The sequence below is a fragment of the Calliphora vicina genome, chromosome 2 (assembly GCF_958450345.1).
Source record: "Calliphora vicina chromosome 2, idCalVici1.1, whole genome shotgun sequence".
In the NCBI taxonomy this organism is placed as follows: domain Eukaryota; kingdom Metazoa; phylum Arthropoda; class Insecta; order Diptera; family Calliphoridae; genus Calliphora; species Calliphora vicina.
Genome location: NC_088781.1, coordinates 97,834,652 through 97,854,775, shown reverse-complemented (window position 1 = coordinate 97,854,775; position 20,124 = coordinate 97,834,652). Strand labels below are relative to the sequence as shown.

At 27.4% G+C, this 20,124-nt stretch overlaps 1 protein-coding gene across 1 annotated transcript in view; it reads right to left on the bottom strand.

Annotated features, from left to right (window-relative positions):
- The window catches only part of LOC135951174 (prolyl endopeptidase FAP), an 85,767-nt gene extending 72,213 nt beyond the window's left edge, over positions 1 to 13,554 (bottom strand). The window contains exon 1 of the mRNA XM_065500767.1: positions 12,985 to 13,554. The gene's annotated coding sequence lies outside the window, so the exon portion shown is untranslated. The remainder of the gene's footprint in view (positions 1 to 12,984) is intronic.
- Between the last annotated feature and the right edge of the window lie 6,570 nt (positions 13,555 to 20,124).

Genomic DNA, 20,124 nt, shown 5'->3' with positions numbered 1-20,124 from the left:
GGGATAATTACGTACTCAACCAAACCAACAAAAATCAAGAATTATTTTTTTTGCATTGTATCACAGTGCAATTATTTGCATTGTTAATTAATTAAATTTTTGTTTTCTGTCATAAAATAGTTGTGTTTATTAGACCACTGTATAAATTGTATTACTGTCGTCACATTGTCTTGCGGTGCTAAAAAAACACAAGTTTTCCACTCACTGCCTATAGATTTTAGTTTAAACGACAATGTTATTTTGTGTTTTAGTGTGTTTGTGTTTATATGAATGATTTCGATACAAATTGCTGTCATTGTGAGTTTTGTAAACTTATTTTTCTATTTGAGACCAATAAATAATTGCAAGTCTAAGCAAAATTTACATTTCAGTTTTTATTGTATAGTTTAGGTACAATACGTCATTTTTTTTTCTCATTTTAGTTTATTTATTGTGTTTTGTTTAAACATTTTTTACATTTCGTAATTATTCATTTCAATTTTCTTTGACAGTGATTTTGATGACGAATATTTATTTCAATTTGTATGGGCTATGTAGCAGTAGTTTTTTGCATTTTTTTTGAAACGAATGCATTTCCTGCACTAGTTTTTGAGAGGTGCCAAAATGATCATCCTTCATGCAGTCATGCAAGCATGCATTTATTCATTAGCGTTTCTTTATTTATTTGTTCACAAAATTTTTTAAAAATTGATTTTATGTTTGTTTAAAAAAAAAATAAATTACAAATAAATACATATGTATATGTATATTTTATTTTAAAAATATTGTATAAATACATTCATCAAGGTCATTTGTGAAAATAAAAGGCAGAAATGAACATGCATTTTTAACATTTTGTACCTTAAATTTGTATTTGTACATATGTACTATATAATAGATAGACATACATATTAGAGTGACGCTTATTTAACATTTCTTGGATTTTCAATGCTCCCAAGGCCTCCGTTTATTGCTGAAAATTTGATAAAAATCGGGTAACTGCACAAATCATAAATTTAGTTCATAACTCAAATCCTGAATTTCACATTTTCAAAAATGTTTTTAAACGAAATTTCAAAATATTATTAAATTTGTTCTCAATTCTAAGAAACACTAAATGATTACACAGGCCAACAACATCGAAAAAATTTTAGAAGCTTTTGAAACCACTACACAATTTTGATGTATTGTGGTTCCAGTAGTACAAATATGGTCCAAATTTTAAATTCTATGGAGAAGTTTTTTTATATTTTTTATAAAATTGTGAATTTTTTTAGACGTTTATCAACATAATTTATGATAACTAAAAAAGTGTTAGTCCGATATTATTGAAATGAACTCCGAAAATTTTCGATTTACATAACCTTTAATTCGTTTATGTATTACGTTTTAATCGGCTCAGTAGTTTCGGAGTTATAATAAAAAATTGAAGCAAAATATATATTTTTTACGTGAAAATAGCAAAGTTTTAAAAAACTCATGAAAAATCGAAAACGTCAGAAATGGTTCAGGTTTATTTCTTAATCGCAAAGCCATATATAATAGCAACAAAATGAGATATCAATTGATTCTTTACGAATTTATTCAAAATTAAGTCAATTCGCTCATTTTCACAAAATTTTACTTTTTTGTTTGATATAAATAAAATTGGGTAGTTAGTGTTTCGATAGATAGACTTTTGAAAATATTTTCCTTATGATATGTATAAATTTTTACTTATATATTGCGTTTCAATCGGCTAAGTAGTTTCGGAGTTATAATAACAAATTGAAGAAAAAAAAATATTTTTTTAAGAGAAAATAGCAATTTTTTTTAAAAAAAAATCATGAAAAATCGAAAACGGCAGAACTTATTCAGATTTATTATTTTATCGCAAAGTCACATGTAATAGGAACATAATGAGATATCGATAATAAAAATCGATTGGTTATTTTTGAATTTATTCACAATTAAGTGAATTCACTCATTTTCACAAAATTTTATGGGCTTACTAGAGTGTACTTTGAGTGTAATTTTTTTTGTTGTAATAAAAACAAAACACATGTAAAATTTACGAAATTCGCAAGATATGATTTGATTTTAGAGCTATGGTTTCTTGGGGGAAATTTCATAGAATTTTCTATAGAATGCGTTTCTGCTATACGACTTTTCGTGAAAAAAATCGACCCACCCTAATATACATATATATGAGATACAAAAACATATTTGTTCTGTTTTTGTTTGTTATATTTATTTTGTTTTTCAATGACAAGTTGTTTCTTATCGTAAAAATGTGCTCGCTCTTCTGATGAATGTTAAGGTTACAATTGATTTTTACTCATAATGAAAATAAATCTTTCAAAGTTGGAGCACTCGCCTTTAAAGATCTGGTGACTAATACTAACACTCTATTAAGATTGTCCACAAAGCAGATTTTATATAATTACATAGCACTTAATTGCTCTTCAAAATGTTGCAATAAAACTTGTAGCTTAACTCATATTTAAACTTAATTTAGAAGTAACTTATGATAAAAAAATAACTATAAATTTAAAAATTATGATCACGCCTACATTACAAATTTTACAAATTTTTACATCGATATCTTAATTTTTAAACATTTATCGGAGTCACTTATATTTTTGAAATCTGTTTATCTTGATTAATATTACAGCAAAAAATATATTTTATAAGTGCATTAATAACACTCTGCTACAAAATGACACTTTTTGTCAGAACTTAAAAAACTAATGGGGGTTTCCGTTTTTAAAGATTTTCAAACATCCTCACCCTTATTACCTCTAACTCTCACATTTTTAGACCGATTTGAAAATTTTAAACAATTATGAATAGACAAAGAATTAATCTTTCCTTTTGTGTAGACATAAAATGTATATTCCAAGAAATTGTTTAAGTTTTTATAAAAAATTTAATTTTTTTTATTTTCTTCGTATTTTTTAAAATTCAATAACACTATACAACAACAACAAAAATTACGAGGTCCGACCAATAAATTTTGATAGAGGAGACAACAAAAAAGACACTTGTATCGGCGTTTTGAAAGTTTACATCTGAATTTCATTTGAGGGGGGGTTAAAGTTTCCCAACTCTGGCACATTTAAAAGAAGGACAAAAAAGACCATTGCATTGAGGATTTAGAGGGTTAACATATTATACAAAAATGTTCTTCGTAACATTTTACATACATTTGCTGAATACATTTTATACCAAAAATGTTCATTAAAATAAAATACTTAATAAATGCGAAATTAACCCTATGCTCTCTTTTGTTATGTCTTATTTGTGACTTTCTGGTACAATTTTTTTGCAGAACATTTTAACCCCATAAATCCCTGTTGTAATGGTGGTTTTTGCACTTTTTTAAAAGAAGGACAAAAAAGACCCATGTCTTGAGGATTTGGAGGGTTAACATATTCTACAAAAATATTCTCCGTAACATTTTACATAACTTTGCTGAACACATTTTATACCTAAAATGTAAGGATCACATGGTTTCTTATAACGATTAACAATGAGAATGTGTCAGAGTTGGAAAACTTTAACCCCCCCTCAAATGAAATTCAGATGTAAACTTTCAAAACGCCGATACACGTTTTTTTGCACATTATTTTAAAGAGAATTTTATGTAGACAAAAACGTGATATTACTTATTAAAATCGATTCATATTTGCAAAAGTTTTTTTGAACTTTTTCGAAAAAAGTTCAAAAAAATTTAAAATTTTACAAATATTCTTTTATGTATAGTTTTTTGTTTTTTTTATTCATATGCGCTGGGGGAGAATTGTATTGTTAAGCACTAAATTTTTTTAATAAATTTTTATAAACTTCCATATCAAAATAATCAATGAAAAGCGACTAAAATCAAAAAAGTTGTTTTTAGATATTCTTAACAAAAACAATACTTATAACTTACAAATATATTTTTTTTTTCCAAACACGTTAAAAAATTTAAAATCGGACAAAAATTACTGAGTTACAGGTCGATAAGTTGACGAACATCATTGAAAACGGTTTTTTTAGAATAACGTCTGAATTTGAAGGTGTTTCTGAAAATTTTTAGACACAATTTGTAATGTACTCAGCAAGACCTATAACACATGCTAGGTCGTTTTACAAGTTTTTTTTCCATCGTAGCACCGTGTAATTTATTTAAATTAATTTTCTTTAATTAAACGCCTAAAGGCTTCTAAATAAAAACTTTTAAAATCCAAAATAAATCACTATCAAGCTTAAAATATTAAAATAAAACAAAACGCATAAATAGAAATTATTGCATTTTTAATTTAAATAAAAACACTTAAATTTGCACTTAAATAAAAAGTTGAAAGTTAAAACAAAATACTATGGCTTCGTTTCGCATGTTTTACAAATTTAAATTATAATTACAAAAGCTTATAACACAGATTGTAGTTAAATTTGAAATATATTTGACAGATTTTTGTAACAATGCCAATTAAGAATATAACATCTAAAATGATACACAAATTGGTAAAAGTTAATTTAATTTTGTGTCGGTAAATTATTGTATAAAGTATCAAAATAACTTTACAGTATAAAACAAATTAAAAGCACAACACAATGAACAATGAATTTTAACATATTTCATGGATATAAGCCATATACTCATAACTCATATCATTATTGCATAAATGAAGCTATAGTTGCATTTAGCATTGAAAATTTTGAATAATTTTGAAGGTATTTGAACTTCTTTCTCATTGCATGGAATTGTTGGCACATTAAATAAAAATAAAAATACAACTACTTATAACTATACAAATCAAGGACGTGGTTATTATAACTAGAAATTATGTAAAATGGTGCGTGTCGCAGGCTATACCTATACTCACCAAAATATGTAAGTAGTTATTTAGAGCTGTTTTGGCCAAATTAAATAAAAATAGACAATTAACAAACAAAATGATTGCTTAAGCAATAAATTCCTTAACAACTTAATTTTATTAAGAAGTTTCTATAATTTTGTTTTAAATGTTTCACCACAAACTGTCACACTGTAAAATAGTTATTTTTACACTTTTGTTGTGGCTGTTTTATAAGTAGCACGTAAAATATTTGTTCATATTTATTATGTTATAATTTACGACTTTTATAAATAGTTTAGACTTTTAATGTACTACATACGTATGTATGTATAAATACGATTACAAACTCGCATACATATTGTTAAACTACATATGTATATCAGTGTACTACTCTGTACGTATACTTTATTTGAACTTGCATTTTATTGCCAAAATAACACTCATACGCTCTGGCTTATTTATGAGCATTTGTATCGAATTTAAGGACAGAGCTGCCAAATATAAAATCTTTAAACAAATTGCATATATGTTAAATGATGAATTTGATAACTCCTCATAGAATGATTCACACCGCAACAATGTGGTTCCAAATCAAAATCTAGGTGGACAAAATTATAAAAATCGGTATCTTCAGAATTTGGAAAAACGAAGTTTTTTAGGAAGCTGACAATCTGCTCTCCTCCAATTAGGGTTGCCAGTTTTATTTTTGCAAAAAGCGAGACAATTTTAAAAATAGGTGAAATATGTCGGGATTTTCAAAACTTATGCGGGACAAAATATAATAAATTATACCTCAACTATCTTAATACGGATTTTCCCCAAATATAAATTCATGCAATAAATGTCCAAATCTTATAATAGAGTTAAATAAAAAAAAGTTCGTCCTATATAAAAAACGTAACATGTTTTGTTTTTATGTTTGCTACTTTAACAAGATTTGAAATTTTTCCATACAAAAATAATGCGGGATTTTTTTAAATTTTTAGCTTTTATTTTGAAACATTTGTACAATATAAAATTATTCAAAGAGTTTACCATCGTTCTGGCAACATATGGGTTCCGAGGCAAAAGAACTACTCATCTTCTAAAGTGAAGCCTATTCCAGAGAGAGCGTTCTGCTTCGATCGAAACAAATAGTAGTCTGACAGGGCAAGGTTTGGACTATAAAGCAGGTGAGGCAAAGCTTCCCAACCACTTTATTTTAAGTAGTTTTTAACAGGTACTGCAACATGTGCCCGAGTGTTGTCATAATGGAATATAACAGCTTCATGTTCGGCCGCATATTCTGGGAGTTTTTCGACCAATGTTCGCTTCCAACGAATCATGGAGTAATAATGCATCCATTTCTTGGGTTTTTCGCTAGACTGGGCGATCTTTGTCTTCCGTGTCAAAATCTCCACTCCACTTCGCAACGTTGAAATAAGATGCTAATCGGGACTGATTTTTAAAAATCCCGGGGTTCGGGATTTGGTAAAGAATCCCGAAATCCCGACCCGGGGTTTCGGTATTTTCGGGAAATCTAAAATCCCGAAAATTATAAGAAAGAAACGTACATAATTATGTCTTTACAATTGAAAGTAAATTTTTTATTTAGCAATTCATTTTTATTAGACACTAAAAAGCATAAAATACATGCATGAGTCATTATATAAGAAGAAATAACAATAAAGTATGTACATTTGGCCGGGTCGATTTGTATGGACGATCAAAACGTAAAAAATCGTATAGCAGAAACGCAATCTACGCAAAATTCTATGAAATTATCCCCAAGAAACCATAGGTCTAAAATCAAATCCTATCTTGTGCATTTCGTCTTTTATCCAATAAAAAAATATATATATACTGAAATATCATTGGATAAAAGACGAAATGCGATAGGATTTGATTTTAGACCTCTGGTTTCTTCTTAGAATTTTCCGTAGAATGGGTTTCTGCTATACGTTTTTTCGTGAAAAAAATCGACATAGTGGTGAAAAACCGTACTTTAGCAATCGAAATATTTTCATTTTGTTCGAGCTCCTCATCTGAGATAAAATCAATTTCATTTGAAGAGGATTTAAATTGAGTTTTGTTAGATAACTTACAAAAAAAGTTGAAGAATTGATTTTCTAGAGCCCTCAAGGAAAACCAAAAATACCGTTTTCCTTTATTAACTATATTGTAGCAGGATTTGAGCTTAACAACTTTGCTAAACATCACTTTGCGATATTCGGGCATGTAGAATGTCAAAATGAATGAAAAAGTCACACAAAAATGACAATTTCCCCTATTTATTTATGAAAAACGGGATTTGGAAAATTACGAAAACCCCGGGATTTAAAATTAAAAAATCCCGGGCTTCGGGATTTAGAAAATCCCGAAAACACCGGGATTTTCGGGAACGGGATTCCCCGTTTAGCATCTCTAGTTGAAACCGATGGAACATATTAACCTTTGCTGAGCAATCGGTGTGCTTCAGCGAAACATTTTTCAAATTAAAGAAATAAAGCAAAACCTCTCTCATATGACGCTTTGTTGGCACAAAATCCTTTGTGTATGGGAAGTTTTGCTTTATTTCTATAATTTGAAAAAATTACAAACAAATGTATGTAGAAATGCTGTTCTAGAATTTAATATACACGCAGAGAAAAAATATAATTGGGCATGGTTACTGTAACCATTTAAATAGTGTTAAAAGATTTTTAACAATATTATAGTCACAGTAACTATTTACATGATTGTGATAACCATAATATGGTTAATTTATGATTCACATGATTGTATCAACCATATATATGGTTACTGTAAACAAATATATGTTTGTGGCAACCATATTTATGATGGATAATTTTATCATAATATGTTGTTCTCAGATTATGATAAGCTTTAAGCCGAGAGCAACATAATATGATAAGTCCTTCATCATATGAATGGTTGTCACAAACATATATTTGTTTACTGTAACCATATATATGGTTGATACAATCACGTAAATTAACCATATTATGGTTACCACAATCATGTAAATGGTTACTGTGACTATAATATAGTTAAAAAACTTTTAACAATATAGAAATGGTTACAGTAACCATGACCAACTACATTTTTTCTCTGCGTGTAGATTGAAAAATAACTGGTTAAGTATACGAACTGTTTTCTGAATAAATATTTACACACGGGATATACATACATACATATCAGTTCCACTTAATCTACGTTTCCGCATACACCATAATCGACAACGAAAACGAAATTCCATACATTTGCACCGAAAAAAGTTCATTTCAGAACATTTTTGTTCTGTTGAATTTTTTATAAATAAATGATTTTTTTTCAATTTAATAAATATCTAATTCAAAATCTACTGTTCATTAATACTAGATATAAAGTAGTTAGTAGATGTGGAAAATCAAAAAAAGCGGGAATTAGGAATTCCGCGCGGGACGCGGGATTTCATGCCTAAAAACGGGACAATCCGGCGAAAATCGGGACAATTGGCAACCCTACCTCCAATAAAAATGGGTTTTTCAATTGGACATTACGTTTTCTCGACAGAAGGGCCAGAAGTTAAAAAAATTGTATATCCTCTCCATTTTCCTGATATAGTCCTTTAAACTTGGGTCTCAAATATTTTTTTTCTATGAATATTATATAGCTTGCAATGACTATATACATAATTTAAAGAAACTTCTGGGGAATGTCTTTGTAAAAACAATTTTAGCCGCCAGCACCCGCCGAAATACATTTTTTTAATTTTTAAGGAATGGAATTTTTGGAAATATTTTTTTTTATTATTGATTTTTATATATCTAGACCCTACTGTAACTTGAAATATAGTAAATACAGACCTTTTTAAAAATTTAGTTTCAGAAACACATGAAAACGTATTTTTTTATTTTTTTTATAAATGATTTTTATATATCTAGAGCCTACTGTAACTTGAAAAAAAGTTTATATTGTTCTTTTAATCATTGTTTTTTTGGAATCGGAGTCACCAATTCTATATAAAAAGAGCGCCATTTTGTCCACCTAGATTTTGATTTGGAGCCACAGTGCGCAACAACTTCTCCAAATTATTCAGCTGCATTACGAAAATCTGCGTTTTGTGGAAATACTTTCATACACTTCTAGCAATATCGATCATTTTGGAGAGCAGCTAATTTCGGGTTCCGGACCTGATAACCAGGAATATACTCTAAAAAAGTAATTTATTCGCATCAAATATGCTGTAAAAACCATATAAAAATATGCTCTAAAAAACAAAATATTTCGAGGGCCTATATTCAAAACCATCTATCTTTTAAAATAGCCCTCATCTATGGTGTAAATTTCATAAAAACTTTTTTTATTTGCATTTTTGTTATTTCTCTATCTTACACAATTAATTTTTCTGAATGCAAAACCCTCTATCTGTTCAAATAATTAATTTTAAATTTTTTTTTGGAATAATTTCTTCTTGTAATAAAAATCTTCCTACTATTTTTAGCATACTGAACATGAATTTGACATTTTTTAATCATTTATCAAAATAGCGAAAGCCATTTCTAAATTGAATTACCATTAAAATATTTTACTTTTCTGTTTTTGGAAAAATAAATGGTTAAAGTTAGAATTTTCTTAAAAAAAGTGTCTAGTTTTGAAGTGTAATCATCATGGTCGTGGCTACCAAAACCGCAACCATTATTTATCTAAAGCTCTATCCAATTTTGCTAATAATTAAGTTGTTGAACAGAAGTTCTTAGAGAAAGGCCATACGCAAATGGAATGCGGAAGATAGAGATTAAATTAGAATTACTAGAGAAGCCAACAATGAGATCGTAAAAAAGCCGTTTGATGCATAATATTTAAATTATGATTACTTTAATAATTACAATAATGTCAAACTTATGTTTTTTTCTTCCATTAGACCATTAGATAATAGCATAAAATATAAATTAAATTTTGATACAGATTACATTGATCTGCCTGTTCGCAATCCACTTCGCCTAATAAGTGGATGAATTTTCAAGATTTGAAGAGCATAATATCACCGGAATAAAGTATACAAATCGAACTCCAAAAAGCTTAAAAAAATTTTTTCTATAACTTTTTGTTTAACATTGTTTATTGTCTATGAAATCAAAATAATTTATTTTTATTAAAATGCAAAAACCCTATATCTGATCATTTTAATACATACACATTGAATATTTTTGAGAAGCAAAACCTTCTATCTATCATAAAGTCCCCAATTATGAACAATTTTAAAAACCAATTACATATACATATGTGAGATTTAGTAGTTGCTTTAAAAATTTTTTGTATAATACCGAATTTTAATTTTAATTTTAACTCATGTAATACGCGAAAAAACAGTTTTTGGCTCTCCTGAAAAGTTGTGCTTTTTAAGATACATTATTTTAAATATAAAAATAAAGTAGTTTTTCTTTTATGTAGATTCCAAATATTTATTGCCCTTTTGCTAAAGTACATTATCCAAAGCAATACAAAGTTATTGTTAAAAGTGGCGTAAACTATTTTTAAAGTATTGTCGAATTGTCTAGTAATTTTTGGATGATGAGTTTTTTCAAAATCAAACAATAACATTTGTCATATTACTGGCAGTAGCTACTAACATTCATATTTGTATTTTCCCAGAAGTTTCAATAGCGATTTTTTATATATTAAGACAGTATGAAAATAGTATTTAGGCAAATTCAATAAAATAACAATATTCGCCTGTTCATTAATAAAATGTTGGATAAAAAATTTGTGATAAATATTTTTTTACAAAATAAATATAAAATAAGGAAAATGCTAAAAATTAAATACGGATACATATTAAGTAAAAATTGCCTTTTATTTTAATATTTCTTAAAACATGTTAATATTTCTCCTAAATAGTTTGTTCTAGTGACCTGAAACACGTTAATATCCTGGGGAATTTTTAATAACTTTAAAAATCTTTAACCAATTTTTGTAATTTATATCTCATTGGAACGACAATTACAAAAGTAATTATTTAACGTCAAATTTTTTACAAAAACTGAAAAAATTTTATTTTTTCCCCTTGTAATTGCACCTCAAAACTTCAGCGTCGTTGCGCCACCAGTTAACGTTTTCCTATCTTCCTAATATTTTACACAACGTGTTTCCACAATACACAGAACAATTCTAGGGCGGTCAAAATTCGCCATTTTATTTCTTTTTTTTTTAGCTCTCGATTCACAGCCGATTGTTAGTTTTCCATTAATACTGGTTGCGTATGATAATTAGTTTCGCTTGATAGTACTCATACGCAATGAACACCACATAATATGCTCATAATTATTTACTACTGGTAGCGTATGAGTAATATATTGAAATGATAATTTATACATATACTGAAAAAAAAACATTTAAGTCGGACTATAATGATATTTATGAACCTAAAAAATCAAAAAATTCGCAGGGTGTTTACTCACTTTTGAGGCTGTGTGTACATATGTACATATGTTTGTGTTTCTGAACAAAAATTATTTATTTATTACGTTTAACATTAAATAACATGTTCAAAAAGAAAGTTTTTTTCTAAATCATACTAAGGTTATGTTTATTTGTGTGTGTGATTCCAAAATCAATATATTGTCTCCTCTTTTGAATTTCTACGGAAATAGTAAACATGTGTGCAAATAATCATTTCAGTTCATTTCAAAATCCATATTGTGAAAATTAAATAACACAAACCAACAATATTTAATAAAACAAAAAACTAAAATAAAAAATCATTTATTAATTAATTGATTACATGTTGTACAAATCGAACCAAGCCCTGAAACCAAAAAAATAAATGCTGTTGTTTTAAAAATAGACCATTAGGAGGGTACTTATTTGCATTTTCAGGATTTTCGATGCTCCCAATATTGAAATGCTGAAAATTTGAGCAAAATCGAATAAAGTTTGTAGATTACTCATTTTATTTGAAGTTTCGAGTAGTATTTAAAAAAAAATAAATAATAAAAATTGAATGTAATTAAAAAGAAATTTTGTGACATGAAAAATCGATTATACCTTCATACAAAAAAATAACCTTAATACGTCATGCATACATATCTTAAATGGCAAATTTTACATTTTCAACATATTTATAAACGAAATTTCAAAAAATTAAAAAAATTGTTTTCCATTTTAATCAATTGGAATTTTGCAATTTGTGAATACCTAAACAAATTTTTTTGGGTCACAGATTTGATAAACTTATGTATTTCTTTACACCCTTATTCATAATCAATTTTCAAATTTATAAAAGGTTTATAAAACAAAATATCAGTTTTTAAATTTCTGAAATTTCGTTTAAACAAAATTTTGAAAATTAAAATTTGGAATTTGAGTAACGATTTTTTTGTCTAAATTTTTAATCGATTATCGATGTCAAACAATGTTTATATTTAAACGTCTATCAAAATTGCAAAAACTATTTTTAATTGGAATTTTTGTTCAACACAGTTTTTTTGTTGAAAAAATTAATACTTTGACCTAAAACTCGGAACTTCAAATAAAATGTGTAGCCTCTAAACGTAATTCAATTTGTGTAAAATTTTCAGCATTTGGCTTTTTGATTACATAGAACAATTTTGTACCTTTGGAGATTTGTTTTCACATTTAATTTTTTTGACTTTAAATAAAATATGCAACCTCTAAACATTAGCCGATTGGTTTTTTGATAACAGACAACGTTGATGGAATCATCGAAAATCGTTGCAAAATAAAGGGCCGCCCTAATGCAAATATATAATTCAAATATTTGTTAAGAAGACACCGTAATTTATAAACGTCAAATGCTGGTACCAGACCAGCAATAACAACAATAGCAGCACATAAATACCGATTACACACATTAAAGACTAGAAATAAGAAACAACAAAATGGAAAAGAACTAAACAGAACAGAAGTATGGAATAGAATTGAATTGAAAAAAAAACCGACTCCACTTAAATACTTGTGTATAAATTTGAGTTTGTGACTTAATATTGCTTGTTATATAAGAAGGAACATATTGTATATGTGTTTGTATCAATGTTGATTTACAGAAATACACACACACACATACATTCTTGTATCTGTGTGTTAAAGAAAGAATAGAATGATGATAAAAACACACATATTTTTCTTAATTTCGTTTTTCATTTTAAAAATAAAAATAAAATATACCAAAACAAAAAAAAACAACAACTGAGTTACTTACTTTGATTTCTTTCTTTTATTTTCTATTTTATTTCCTTTTTTATTTGGCAGTATTAGTAAAAGTAGTAGTTATATTGTTGTTGTTGTCATTCTTGCTGCTGCTGTTGTTGTTGTTATTATTAATTCTGCTTTTATTGCTGTTTCTGTTTCTGGTTCTGGCTATGAAGCAATTGTTTAGTCTGAGTGATTGGTAGACAGGCTGGCAGGCAGTTGGGTTGTAAAAATAGTTAGAACTGTATGAATGTTTAAGTTAAATTATAAAGAAAATTCTTGTTTTCTTATTTCTTTCGAGCAGAAAATTTAAATTGAATTTTATTTAACCGGAAACCGCATGTTAACGCACGCATACACTTTAAAACTCTCATGTACACACACTCTCTCACTCACTCACTCACTCCCTCCGACACTCAATCACGATAACCGTTACGTCTAGAGACAAACAACCGAAAAACGAATGCACGAATGAAATACAAAAAAAAAAAAAAACACATGTATTTAAATATTTATTTATTTATTTACACAGTTAGTTTGAGTGTGTGTGCATACGTGTAGGTTTTTGTGGAGAAGAGTTCAATTTGAAATATTAAACACACCACACTGACCACTAGTAGTCAATGACAGCATAAGCAAACAGAAACACGCGTTCAATAAACGAACACATTTTTACAATTAACAGCAGAATGATGACGATGATGTTGTGCCGATGATGACCAAGTTGTTATTGTTGTTGTTAGATGTTACGCACAACTGTTTTTATTGCGGTTGTTTGTGGTGATGTTGGTGTAAATAGTTGTACATGCGAAAGCATGCACTTTTATTTATTTATTCACTTCTCTCAACTACCAACATATTCTCTCTCACACAAACATAAATATGTACATTCACTGATTTTTTTCACGGTTTACCTCTTTTTTATTATTATTTTCTTTATTTTTAATAGTTTTATTGCTTTATATTTATTTTTTATTTGTTTTTATTTTTCTTTAAATTTATTTATTGTTACTTAAAAATTAAAGTTTCAAAATAATACGAAAGTTCACCTTAGACTGCAATTTTAGAGAAGATAATTAAAAAATGTTTTTATCATTTTATGAAAAATGTGAAAAGTTGTACCCATTTTAATAATCCTGAACATTTTTTTAAATTTTTTATTTATTATTAAGAAATTTTACGTATAAAAAGCGTAATCAACGATCATATTTCAATATAAAAAAACAGAGTAGCCTCAAGCAAATATTTGAACCTATCACAAATGTACCAAATGTTTATAACTAACCCCATCACATAATTAGAAATACCATCAATACTGTCACCACAATTCCAAAAAAAAAAACTTTAAAAAATTTGGCTCTTTTTGGCTTCTGAACATTTTGGCTTATAGAAAACCTAGTTCCAATTTTTTGAATATGCTATTCATGACTTTCCCAAAAACGTCCCTATATTTTTTCTTTTATACAATTTTTATTTGACTCAGAAGGAGAACTTATTGCAAAAGCGTGTAAAGTAAAATTTGGCTTACTTAATCGGACATAAGCCCTCCAGAACCATAAAAACTTGGAAAGTTTAAAAAAAGAAAAATTAGGTTTGAATAAAAAATTCTACAAGCACAAAGCATCAATCCCAGATAAAGCTCCATATTTGTATAACCCTTTATGTAACTCAAAAACGTACAAAGTTATTTTACTATCACATGGTAAATAACGTAGCAGTGGGGACTTTTCTAAAAAAATCAGTTTTTGGATGCATGTATGGGGACTAGAGTGGCCCTTAACAAATGAAAGTTGGATTTTGGCTATTCTCATACCCCAGTTTGGTGAACATTTGTAAAAAAATCATCCTGAGAAAATTTTAGGTAAATCGGTTGGGGTTAAGACGTGCCGCAAGCCCTCTGAAGTTTTGAGATGCATTTACAAGGGGAAAAAATGCATTTTTTTCAGTTTTTATAAAAATTTTTGAGACATAAAAAACAGACATTGGTCAAAAAATGTTAAAGTTATTATAAAATCGCCAGGCCATTAATGTGTCTCAGGCAACTAGAACAAGAAAGGTAGGAACAAAATTAACATATTTTGATAAATATTAAAATAAAAGCTCATTTTTACTTAAAATATATCTATATTTACTTGTATATGAGTTTTTTCCATTCTTGTGCTGTTATTATAAACACTAGAGTTTATGTTATATTTTTCTTAAGTTTTCGCTATCTCTCCATGAAAAATTGCAAATATTGAAAAATTTGACTTTTGACCTTCACGATTTAAGGGTTAACGTTTTCCGATTTTAGTAAAAGTTTCAGGGTATATTTAGAATTATCTGGACTATAATAGTCTGAATAAGTTTTGCTTAAAATTCATAAGAGTAAGGAAATATCATTCGCCTAAAAAAATTTGAAAATGGAGTTTTGAAACTGCAGTTAAAAAAATTTTATTTTTTTGTTCATACCTAAGAATAGGTTAACGGTATCCTACGAAGACAAAAACGCATATACAAGTAAATATGGACATATTTTAAGTAGAAGTGAGCTTTTATTTTAATATTTATCAAAATATGTTAATTTTGTTCCTACATTTCTTGTTCTAGTTGCCTGAGACACGTTAATGGCCTGGCGATTTTTTAATAACTTTAAAATTTTTGACCATTTTCTGTTTTTATGCCATTAAAAAAGTATTTTTTAATGGCAAAATTTTTACAAAAACTGAAAAAAATGCATTTTTTCCCCTTGTAAATGCATCTCAAAACTTCAGAGGGCTTGCGGCACGTCTTAACCCCAACCGATTTACCTAAAATTTTTTCAGGATGATTTTTTACTAATTTTCACCAAACTGGGGGGTGAGAGTGACCAAAATCCAACTTTCGTTTATAAAGGGCCACAATAATGGGGACAGATCACTGTAAGCTAATTGTTTTTATTTTATTCGGAATTTTATAACAATTATAGCTGATATTTAAAAAAAACACCATATCTAAACGAAAAAAAAATCTAGCAAACTAAAGAAAATAAACCTAAATATCTCTTGAACTAAAAGAAAGTCTGTGAATTTTTGTAGTGATCTGATTAATAGAGTAGTTAATTTTATATATTTTGAAAATCACTTTCCATCTTTGAAAGTGACTTTTAAAGAAATAGAATTCACTATTTACTGAAAAGTATCATCTAAAGCAATGAATTTTAATATTATGCTCTGAATTTAATGAATGATTTGTTTGATGTTGTAGAGCAAAACAAAATTAGCTGATGCAGCCTAACTACAAAATACTTAAAGTCAATAAAGTTGACTATTATTTTAAATTTCGTACCATAAAACAAATTTAAAATGTTGTTTTATTATTTAAAAAAAAAACTTTTTGTTTTGAACTTTTATGTACATTTTGTTTTAAGTTATTTGAAGCTTTCTTCAAATAAAAACAAAAGTTCTATTTTAAAATAAAGTCGACTTTAACAAAAATTAACTTTAAAATTTCTTTCATAGTTAGGGTGATAGTTTTTATGTATTTTGCTATGAATTACTTATAATTTTTAGTTACATTTATTTCCAGTATTATATATGTATTCATATAGGGTATTTTGAAAGTTTGACAAAAATAAATTTCATTTAAGTCTACTTTTTAAAGTGATTCGTTTTAAAAATTTTTTTGTATTTTTAATATTGGTAGCGTATGAGTATTATGTTGGTACTCGTATAATAATAATACTTATACGTCCAACTGATATTTATTTAATTACTTGTTAAAAATTATTTTTTTTCTAATTTAAATAACACTGACTTCATTATTTTGCTTGGACCCAAGTGAGGTGCTCTCTTTCCTGTCTTCAACATGCGGCTGCCGGTTAACATAACCTATAGTTTCAATATTGCTTAAGATAAATTAGATTTATTTTCGTATAATTGTTTGTGTTTTTAAAATATTCTATGAAATAATATTAAACCTGTAAACTGAAAATCGTATTAGAAAGAAATTGTATAAATCCCTCATCAAAGTAAACCAAGTAGTCCGACTCTCAATTTCTTAAAATTACTCTCTTACCGTGTGACTTCGGAGCAATGTAATGTGTAAATGAAACTTTTAATTTTTGATAAAATAACGTTTTTTTTACACATTATTACATTAACACAAAAGCCTTAAAGTTGATTTCAAGTCGATAAAGTAGACTATTATTTTAAATTTCGTACCATAAATAAAATAAAATATAATTTAAACTGTTGTTTTATTATAATAATATAAGCTTTTTGTTTTGAACTTTTATGTACATTTTTAGTTTTTATACCCTTCACTTTCGTGAGAAGGGTATACATATATAAGTTTGTCATTCCGTTTGTAATTTCAACATTTTTTCATTTCCGACCCTATAAAGTATATATATTCTGGATCCTTATAGATAGCGGAGTCGATTAAGCCATGTCCGTATGTCTGTCTGTCTGTCCGTCTGTCTGTTGAAATTAACTTTCCGAAGTCCCCAAATAACTTACATACACGATTCATACACCAGTATCTCCGGAATTCTTCCGGCTCGGTTGCTATTTAAAGTCGAGAAAATCGCTCCACAAATGGCTGAGATATAAGGCAAAAACCAGGACAACCTCGATTTTTGACCTATTTTTTTACCTATATCTGGATTACTAAGTCATTAATATAGACAATATAGATATCTAATGATAGATATTTCCAAGACCTTTGCAATGACGAACATAAGACCATAGTAAGTTGCACGTACAATGGGTCAAAATCGGAAAATAATTTTTAACCGAATTTTTTTTTCACCAAAACAACTTTGGAAAAAAAACAAATTTTGTTTACGTAAAAATATTTATTTTGAAGTATAATTTTGTGAAGTGTATATAAGATTCGGCACAGCCAAATATCCCCCCGGTTATACCTGATAAATTTTTATCATGATAAACTTCAAAATGGTTGTCTAAATAAAAAATTATCAGGTATAGTCTCCTTTTATTAGTATTATTGCTTCGTTATGATAAAATTGTTAGTGCTTTTGCTTAGACAACTTTGTCTTGGCAACAAATGTCATTTATTGTTATGATGAATATTTGTCAAGTATAGACAGGGGGTATAGCTTTCTTACCTGTCTTTTTTTAATTTTTTGAAATTTCGGTTTTTATTTACATTCATTGATAAATATTTTCATTTATTTGAATGTATGAGTTGGAAAACGTTTTGAAAGCTTTTTCTTTATTGATTTCAATTTGATACATTTCTTCTGGAAAATAGAACAAAAGTTCTATATTAAAATAAAGTCGACTTTAACAAAAATTAACTTTAAAATTCTTTTATAGTTAGGCTGATATTACTGCCTATTTCTCTAAATGCGAACGAACATTTTCTTTCGTATTTCATATTGAAAACAACAAATAATTTTTTTTGTTGTTTTCAATATAAAATACGAAAGAAAATGTGTTCGCATTTAGAGAAACAGGCAGTAATTCAATATTTTTTTAAAATAATTTTAGCACACTTTAATTGTTTAAAAGTTTATATTTTTCACAAATCAAAAAAAAAAATATTCTTGTAATTTCTGAGATGTAATTTGTTGTTATTGTAGAATTTAAACTATACGACTGAGTTTCAATTTTTGGTATTGAAAATTCAAACAAATTAAATGTAAATTTAATAGGTACCAACACATTTGTAATTTTGTTACTCACATATATTTAGAGTTAAGTACTTTTTTACTAACACATTATAGAGTTAGGTACTGTTGTCAAATAGTTGGACTATTTCTTATACTTTGCCCCTCATTTTCTCCCAAACTTCCAAAAATCTCTCACATAAACTAATTAACTTAAATAATTGAATAATATGTATTCTCCAGGACACAACAAATGTATATTTTCAGAATGGTCATTAAAAAAAATGTTTAAAAAAAATGTATGAATTTATGGTCTGCTGGTTTGCTTACTAGTTTTTTACTATTTTAAGTAACTTTGGACATTTTTAATAGAAAAAGAAACAAAATATTGGAATATATTAAAATTAGCAGGTAAACGAACGGACTGAAAGTTATATTCTCTCCCAAATGCAATAAAATAACAAAAACACATGAATAAAAACGTATAAATTATTTGAGCAAACTGTGATATTTGCAATGAAGAAGGTCAGGAAATTAAATACGAGTCCCAAATGTTAAAAAAGGTTCAATTATAAAATATCAACTATTTCCTTTTATTTAGTTTTTTTTTTCGTTTCTATTTTAAATGTTCGTATATTATTTATTTTTCTTTTTGGAGGCGTTTAAGAACAAAACACAGGAGAAAATTTTTTTTTAGAAAAATACAAACACCGTTTTAACCGGAAGTAAATTTTGTGATTTACGTGCTTCCGACAACAGTGACGAACAAACGAAGAACACACACTCTCCCATAAACAAACTAACTAACTAATACACAGCCATCTGAAGGTATGAAGAAATAACGAACAACTGTTGTACTGTTAACGGTACGTACGAGTAGCATGAGTATGTATTCGTTACTCCGTGTATGTTCAAATGTATGTATTTTGTAGTAAAAGTATAGTTTATAGTTGACGATGTGCTTTACTCTATGTAAAGTATTTATGTAGACATCTACACATGGGTTCTGGTTGGTGGTGGTAGTGATGATGTTGATAATAAATGGTATCCGAGGTTAGTTATTTTTTGGTTAGAGCAAAAAAAAAATATGTTTTTTTTCTTGTTTCCTTTGAAATAACACAAATACATGCATACATACGTATGTGTGTACATTCAGAAAAAAAACAAACAAAAAAATATTTTAACAGCAACAACATGTGTAAATAGTTTAGAGTTTCGTATTAGGTTTAAATCGAAATCACGTTTTTTCATTTAGAACTGATTTTCAATTTATGGAAATTTTAAATTTAGAACTAAAAAAACAAGCAGCCTAACTTTAAAATAAATTCTAAAGTTAATTATTGTTAAATACTTTATTACAAAATTGAACTTTTGTTTTTTTTTCGTATATTTTTCCATCTCATAAATTCAAATAAATGAAGATATTTTTCAATAAATGTAAATAAAAAAAAGAAATTTCAAAAAATTAAAAAAAGCAAGTAAGAGAGCTATATTCGGCTGTGTCGAATCTTATATACCTTTCACCAAATTATACTTCAAAATAAAAATTTTATATAT